The 8,376-nt window shown below is 43.6% G+C and overlaps 1 long non-coding RNA gene across 2 annotated transcripts; it reads right to left on the reverse strand.

Annotated features, from left to right (window-relative positions):
* Nucleotide 1: 1 nt before the first annotated feature.
* Nucleotides 2-4,661, reverse strand: LOC149126891 (uncharacterized). 2 transcript variants are annotated; one of them, XR_016233015.1, is made up of 3 exons: nt 4,323-4,661; nt 4,086-4,202; nt 2-3,835 (listed from the first exon to the last, which is right to left on the reverse strand). It is a non-coding gene; the product is annotated as an uncharacterized LOC149126891 (long non-coding RNA). The 2 variants fall into 2 exon arrangements; XR_016233016.1 differs by having other exon boundaries at nt 4,086-4,224.
* Nucleotides 4,662-8,376: the final 3,715 nt, after the last annotated feature.

Genomic DNA, 8,376 nt, shown 5'->3' on the forward strand with positions numbered 1-8,376 from the left:
GGGTGGGAGAGGGGAGGGCCACGGAAGGGAGGGAGGTTGGGGGGGGGAGCCACAACAATATAAAAGTTGCACTTTGTAAATTCACATTTATTAAATAAAAAAATAACTATATAACAAACCAAAAAAGGAAAAAAAAGAACTTAATACTTTACCCTTTTAGTATTTTTTATGTTCTACTTAAAACTATTGGTTGAACTCTGTAATTAATACACAATTACTCTTAGGTGTTTAATTAATGCTATAACTAGTACTCAAATAGTATTTTACACTTTGTGTTTCTGTGTGGGTGCAAACTGTTGAAATCTTTACTTAATATATGCTAAATTGATCTTCTGTATATAAAGATAATTGAAAATTAATCTTGATGAGAATGGAAGGGAAGAGGGAGTGGGAGAGGGGAGTGTTGTGGGTGGGAGGGAAGTTATGGGGAGGAAGCTATTGTAATCCATAAGCTGTACTTTGGAAATTTATGTTCATTAAATACAATAAAATATAAATATAAAAAAAAAGATCTCAAGTCTGCAAGAATCTACATCCGACCAGACACACCAGGTGGATTTTGAAGGTCACCTTTCTGAACCCAGCGTAGGAAATCAAATCTGAAGTAAATGGGGACCCGCATAGCTGTGACCTCAAGGGCTACTTCTTGATGTCACAGCCAAGTTTTTCAAATGCTGGTTAGACTGACTTAGTCTCCTGTGTCCTATTGACTCGTTGTGCAGCAGTGAATTATAATCCCGCAGTTTCACCTCTTCCTCCAGCACTAGTTTAGAATGCAACCCACCTCCCCACTGACGCTGGGGTGCTGCCTTGTGCTCAGTTTGGGGTTGCAGAGCAGGATCTCATGGCATTGGAGAATGGTGGGAATCTGTCACTTGAGCAAACTTCTCCATTCCTATGTTCATCATCTCAGAATCATTGACTATGAACTGTAAGGAGAAACAGCAAGTTCAAGGGTACAAATGCCTCATAACTGCTTCCTGAGTATGCTCCAATGAACTATCTAATACCTATGAGAACAACAAAAATTCTGATTATTAAAAAAATACAAGGGTCAGTGTTTTGTACAGCGGGTTAAGCTGCCTCCTGTGACGATAGCAGTGCCTCTGAGTACTGGTTCAAGTCCCAGCTGCTCCACTTCTGATCCAACTTCATGCTAATGCACTTGGGAAAGCAGAGAAGATGGCCAAACCTCTTGAGCCCCTGCCACCCCCATGGGAGACCCAGACAGAGTTTCAGGCCTCTGACGTCAGCCTGGCCCAGCCCTTGCCCTTGTGGCCAGTTGGGGGAGTGAACCAATGGGTGGAAGTGCTCTTTATATCTGTCTCTTCCACTTCTTCCATAACTCTGCATTTCATACAAATAAATCAATCTCTTAAAAAGGCATCAAAAATTGTATAGAGACGTGCTGGGCAATGAGGCCATTGGTTGAATAAACTCTGTCCAACAGATGCCTGCCTGGTCTTGACACTGAGTCTAATGCCCGCGTGGTGAGTAGGCAGGTGCTATCAGGCGGAATTTAGACTGAGATCCGTTCTCTAGCTGGTTAGTACTAGTCATGGGGGAGAGCTGCTGACACATTCTGCAATGAACAGATCTCTGCAATCTTATCTTCCTAAATCATAGCAATCTTCCAAGACAGTTGTTGCTCCAACTGTTTGCATCTGAACACTCTATCTTGCTTTGTATGCGTTCTGTTTTCACTGTCGTTCACCTACATGGCAAGATATCTCTGTATCTTCTTCAATCCCTGTTTTTCAGCCCCACGTTTTGGCCATACTTCAGCCTATGATCAGAGATGTCACTGACCTACAGCACAGTGCTGTTTATCTGTGGTCATGATGGCGGTCACTGGTCTCCGTGTGTGGCAGAGCCTCCTGTTTTTGTCAAATGGTCATCGGACAGACATAGCAATGTTTTAGCAATATTTAAAGATTAATCATTGAACCATGTTTTTATTGCTTATTTATTGATTTGAGAGAGAGAGAGAGAGAAATTGAGAAAGACAGAAATAGAGATAACTTTTATCCTCTGGTTCATTCCCCAAATGCCTGCAACAGCCAGGGCTGAGCCAGTCTTCCTCCTGTCTGATAACGTCAGCAGGGAAAACTCAGAAAGGAATTTTTAGTATTTACATCCAAAAAGTCCTTTGTTCCAGTAGGAGAAGAGGGGAAGGCAAGGCCCATCCCCTTAAAAACCCCTGGCCTCAACCGGACTGCGCACTCAGCCCTCTGCCTCTCTGCTGAGTCGCCCGCCTGGCCTGCCCAGGTGTACTCTCCACTCAGCCAAGCAGCCTCGCTCTTCCCAAGTCTGAGCGACTGGGCACTCTCTCTCAGGTCCTGTCTGGAGAGGTGCCCATCCGTTCTTACAGATGTCCCTGCCCTAATAAACCTTGCTATTTTGCTTTCCACTACTCTCTGTCTCACACCTGAATTCTTTCTTGCGCGAAGACAAGGGCCCTGCCATTCTCAGGCAACAATGACTGTATCTGTTTAAAAATCTCAGTCTTCGTAAGTAATCCATGTATGATTATTAACAACAGATAAATTTATTTTTTTAAAGATTTATTATATTTATTTGAAAGACAGAGTTAAAGAGAGAGGCAGAGACCGAGAGAGATCTTCCATCCGTTGGCTCACTCCCCAGATGGCCACAATGGCCAAGGTACACTGATCTGAAGCCAGGTGCCTCTTCTGGGTCTCCCACATGGGTGCAGAGGCCCAAGGACTTGGACCATCTTCTACTGCTTTCCCAGGCCCAGCAGAGAGCTGGATCAGAAGAGGAGCAGCCAGAACTAGAACCAGCCCCCATAGGGAATGCCAGCGCTTCAGGCCAGGGCATTAACCTGCTAAGCTGCAGCACCGATCCCCAACAATAGATAAATTTAACCAACTTAAATGCTTCTAAGTATAAATAAAAAACGAATAAGTAGAGAACAGTAAAAATTCCAAGTATAAAATTATGTTTTTGATTGGTAAATATGTGAGATATGAGAGATATGTTTTAAATAAATAAACATTTGACCAGAACCCACATGGCTGCTGTAATACTAGGAAAAAAAAATAAGACAAATACTGAACAATTATAGAAATGTTGTGAAAATGTATGAAACATGCATCTATGAGATTAATTTGGCTCAGATGAAAATAAAATCCCATATATAAGTTTCTGAAAACTGTGCCATTAACAATGTTCTAATGTTAACAAAAATTTGGCCCCCTACACTAAAGGAATCAGGTTTTCTTAAGATGCAGACATATTAATACGTATTGCAAGATGCCTTGATCTTTAATTTTAAAATCTGTTCTCTAATCTTCTAAACTGCAGCTTCTGATTTCCACAGTGTCTGTGTACTTGGGACGCCCTTGACTCTCTGGGCAGCGCCTGTGAGCTGTTTCTCCTCCCTGGTTCTCACCCTGCTAGAAACGGACACTAAAAATGTTTGTCTTGGAACCTAGGAGAACAGGACCATTTCATTCTTTACCTCTGGTCTTTCCTGATGTCTTTACATTGTTCCAAACAGTGAGACAGTTTCTTACACTCATGCTTCTAGTCCAGGTCTTACCATGGCCTCTGTTGGTGAGGGACCAAAAGGGGGAAAAGATTTTGTATTTTGTTGCTGCAATTTACTCTGGTCTGTAACTCAGGTGAAATCACCCTGGCTGAATGGATGATGAGTGTTTCTCACAGGGGTCAGAAATCCTATTTTTGACCAAGCGTTTGGAAACTTTGGATATTGTAGTCAGGCTTTCTCAATCAAAGTTTCAAATTAAGGTCTCTGAGCTTGGGATTTGCAGCTGGGCCCCCGGAAGTCTTCATGGATGCAGCTCTCACCCTACAGAGATCAAGCAGATGAGGCTCAGGTGGACTGCACAGAAAGTACTCTCAAGTTATAGAACAAACAAACGCCAAGTCGCATTGCTATAGGTGCGTTGCTGATACACTATTCTAGTGTTCTTGGACTTTCATACAGGCCTGCTGGTTCTGATTTGATGTCGTCAGGCATGACTGTGAGCTTAGTAATAACAAGGACCTGGGGGCTCTGGGACGCTTTCACAAGTGCCCCTCCCACCACAGGCCCCTACCTGAAGGACAGAAAGGTCGCAAAACTCTCCTGTGCTTTTGAACGGTTTGCCAAATTCTATCCAAGTTTTAATCATGATGCTTTCACATCTTTAGTCATCCACAGTTGTGGTTCTTCTCTGAAAACACAATCAAAGGAGACTACAAACAGATGTTTGTAAATACAGTTGTCTGACTAAAGCTCAGTGAACACACTAACCTTTCCAAAAACTGGTAAGGACACTGATGGATTCACAGACCTGCTAATGGAGATCACGCAGGACAAGAAGCAGTTACAGGAGAGGCAGCAACGTGAACTTATTGTGTGTGTCTGTGTCTTCCATAAGCCATTGTTGGTTCTGCACGTAGAGACCTCTTCTTCTAGGTTAAAGATTTTCTTGTGATTCCTATGGTATACACTGCTTTGGTGAAATACAGTTTTGCAAACAGAGGTAAAAACAATTCCCTTTCCCTCTGAGTCTACCCAAAATCCAAAAACTTTTGTAAGATTTTTCATGGCAATGTGTGGTTTACATAAGTTCAGTAAAAATCTGTTCTTGTATTAATAGGATATAATTAAAAACATTGACATGTCCAAATATCACACTCGGAATGCCTGACTTCCTGGGTTCCCAGCCTTCCAGAGTTCAGTGAATAAAGAAAGCTGAAATTTCACAGTAAGCCATAAAACCTCAAAAGAGCAGGCATGTTAGTTTAAAAAAAAAAAAAAAAACCATGTCTTGCATTGACTGTTTAACTTTGAGAGTCTTCCAAATCTGAGGTTATTAAATGACAAAGGGGCTTCTGGTACTATACTTGGTGCAAACAGGCAATCAACAAACTACAATACACCTGCTGTTGGATGGAACTCTGTCCATTGTTCTGGGGACACAAACCTGGTCTGTTGTGCTCATGGTGGTCTGCTCTGTGTTCTCTCGTGAACTTTATGTCTATTGCCTGTCAAAAACTACAATTCCCTCAAGATAATGCTGGCTTAGAGATGATAGCTCTCTTATCACAAACTGATACGGTTAATTTTACCAAAGGACTCCAGGTAAAGGACACCCAAGGTCCCCTTCTTCCAAAATGTCTACTGCTTAAAAATGTGACCAAAAGGATTTTTGGCACTGACTCTTGGCTGTCAATCATGTACCCTTAAGTAGGGGACAAAATCAGACCAACAACCAGGACAATTCTGTCCTGACAACAAGGGATAAACAAAACTAGCTACAGGATGACTGATCAGTTTTGTTTAAAGACAGTAAGTGAGCAGAGGGGATAAAGGGTTAAGATGAAGTCACTAGTGTCACCCCTAAAATAAAACACATAAGACTGATGTTACAGGAATTTGGGGTTGATTCTGTATCTCGTGCTGATGAAGAATTAGGATGAGGACACAAATGGGGAAGAGAAAAGCAAGTAAAGTAGATTTTACTGGGAGACAGAGACTCTTACATACCAGAGGGGTACTCCAGAGGGGGAGCCATCAAGGGCTGGATATTAGGAGCTTATATAGGAAGAGCTTATGAGGTAATCAATTCTTCTACATGCTTCAATACATCAGGAGTCATTTTGTTTTTTTATGATTTATTTATTGATTTGAATGTTATGAAGAGAGAGCTTCCATCTGGTCACAACAGACTGGGCTGGGCCAGGCCAATGCCAGAAGCGTCATCTGGGTCTCCCACATGGGTGCAAGGGCCCAAGGAACTGGGCCATCTCACTGCTTTCCTGGCACATTAGTTGGGATTGAGATTGGTAGTGGAGCAGCCAGAGCTTGTGAACTCGTGCCCAGATGGGCTTCTGGTGTTGCAGGTGGCAGCTTACCTGACCGAGCCACAATTCTGGAACCTGCTGTGTTTTTCTGTGCCTTTTGTGTAGCAGTGATGGTTCCTGGCCAGCTAACAAACATTACCATGTCCACCCCTTGGAAGATGTGACTAATTAGAAACACGGTTGACCTGAACAGTGAAGGCAGGTTATACCTAGCTCATCAGTTGCTAAGCACTTGAGACATGTTGCTTAGTGGTGTGCTCTGTTATGAAGCCAGAGTCCAGTTTCTCATCGGGTTATCTATGAGTGTGGGACCCATCATGTTCCCTATCAGTCTTTTCATTTTCAATGGGCAATGTCTTTTGTTTAATCAGTGAATGGCAGCTTTCACAGGAACACCTGATTCCTTATTCCCACAGGGGTTCTTCCTAACTGCCTGTTAACCCTTCTAACTCCTGACACCAAGAGGTTGCAAAAAAGGACATTCATGATTGTTTGATAATGGCAATCACAAAACTCTGCCAGGGACACAACTCTACAGAAGCCATCATTGGAAAAAAAGAAACAATTAGTAGATACGACATCTATTGCCCTAACAGCCTATTCTTCCTGGTGTGTTTATGTTATTGTTTTATCCCAGATGAAAATAAGGATTGATAAAATTCAGAGATAGTCCACCAGGCTCCAACTATCTTTGGATCATCAAAAACCGCTACTCTCAAGGAGAAAAACTGTTTTTCAAATTTATTCACCTGGATCCCACCTTAAATGAGATCTGTTTTTTAAGGATATCTGTTATACATATGAACACTTCTAGTAAAGTAGTAAGACTACTTAGGGCTTAAATTCATTATATATTTTTATACACAAACTTTATGAACACACAATTCAACCAACAGGCAAACAAATGCCTTTGACCTGCTCTCCTCAAGAAGAAAACAAATACACATCAAAGCTTTCATTCCTAAAGCTCTCTCTTCAGGTCCACCCTGAACAGGAGTGTACAACAGGAGGGGAACCACCTGATTATGACCCACGATGGAAATGCTCTCCCTCCCTTCAAAATGAGGCAGGAAACCATATTTGGCCAAGGGTGCCAGTAGCCAGGGTGGTGCAGTAACATCCTATAGGAAGTCGGAATGCAGAGGGGCAGCCAGCCCACTATTACTGGACCTAAAGTTGTTCTTCTACCTAATGTACAGAGAAAAACCTCAGAAAATCACTGAGTTGTTTACCATATCTTTCTTTTTTTATGATACTCTTTATTTGAAAGTCAGAGTTACACAGAGAGAGAAGCAGAAGTAGAGAGAGAGAGAGAGAGAGATCCTCCATCTACTGGTTCACGCCCCAATTTGCCATGATGGCTAGTGCCTCGCTGATCCGAAGCCAGGAGCCAGGAGCTACTTCCAAGTCTTCCCATTTGGGTGCAGGGCCCAAGGACTTGGGCCATGTTCTATCTCTTTCCCAGGCCACAGCAGAGAGCTGGATCAGAAGAGGAACAGCCAGGTCTTGAACTGGTACCCATATGTGATGCTGGCCCTGCAGGCAGAGGTTTTACCTGCTATGCCACAATGCAGGCCCCATCATATCTTTCAACACATCACTCCACTTGGGCATATACATAGATGGCTCTTGCTACACATTCTGCTTCCTGCTAGTGAGCAAAGGTTTGTTATGGACAGAGCCAAAAAAAAAAAAAAACACCAACCACTCAATGATGAGACCCCAGGCCCACTCACAATCACGCAGCTTCCAGCCCAACCCTACAGCCTGGTTGGGACCCTACTGTAGATGGAGACATTGACAGAATCAGTAACCATAGGAGATGCTTCCTGGCTGGCCTTGGACATGGGGATCATTTGGTCACCAGAAGGATAATTAGGCAAATGCCAGGCTGTCCCTCAGATAATCTAAAGGTGAAGCTCCAGGCTGTGTCCACTCTGAGTCCTGCCACTCTCCTGCCCATCCATGAAAATGCGTTCCTTCATCTGGACTGTCTGCAAATATTCGAGACTGTTTCTCCAGCAAACTGGACCTGTTGGAGCAGCCCCTGCCAAGACGACTAGGCCCTCTTCTCCTAATGGAGCCAGGGTATTGGTAATGGGCAATGGAGGGCTGGGTGAGCAGCCACCAAGGACTGCAGCCCGGACGGCTGAGCTGCTCACTCTGACAAGAGCTCTCCAGCTCCCAAAAGGAAAGAAGGTAAATATTGGCACAGACACCAGACAAGGTAAATATTGGCACAGACACCAGACGTGTCTCCAGTTGCGCAGGCTCTTGGTGCTATCTGGAAGGAAAGGGGGCTCCTGACAACAGGGATAAGGATGCTAAGTATGCAGCTGAGATGCTGACCCTGTGGAGGCAGTGGCAGAGCCAGAACAGGTGACTACAAGCCATTGTCCTAGTCACCAGTTGGTGGACACTTAACATTTCTGCAGGAAACCAGGCTGCCCTTCTGGCTGCCAATGCCACAGCTCAAGGGAAGGCTTTCTCAGCAGGCAAAAGTATTATCTGACCCGAGGAGGCCTAAGGTGTTAATCT

Source organism: Oryctolagus cuniculus, chromosome 4 (genome assembly GCF_051225735.1).
Source record: "Oryctolagus cuniculus isolate XC-2025 breed Fujian yellow rabbit chromosome 4, ASM5122573v1, whole genome shotgun sequence".
NCBI lineage: Eukaryota > Metazoa > Chordata > Mammalia > Lagomorpha > Leporidae > Oryctolagus > Oryctolagus cuniculus.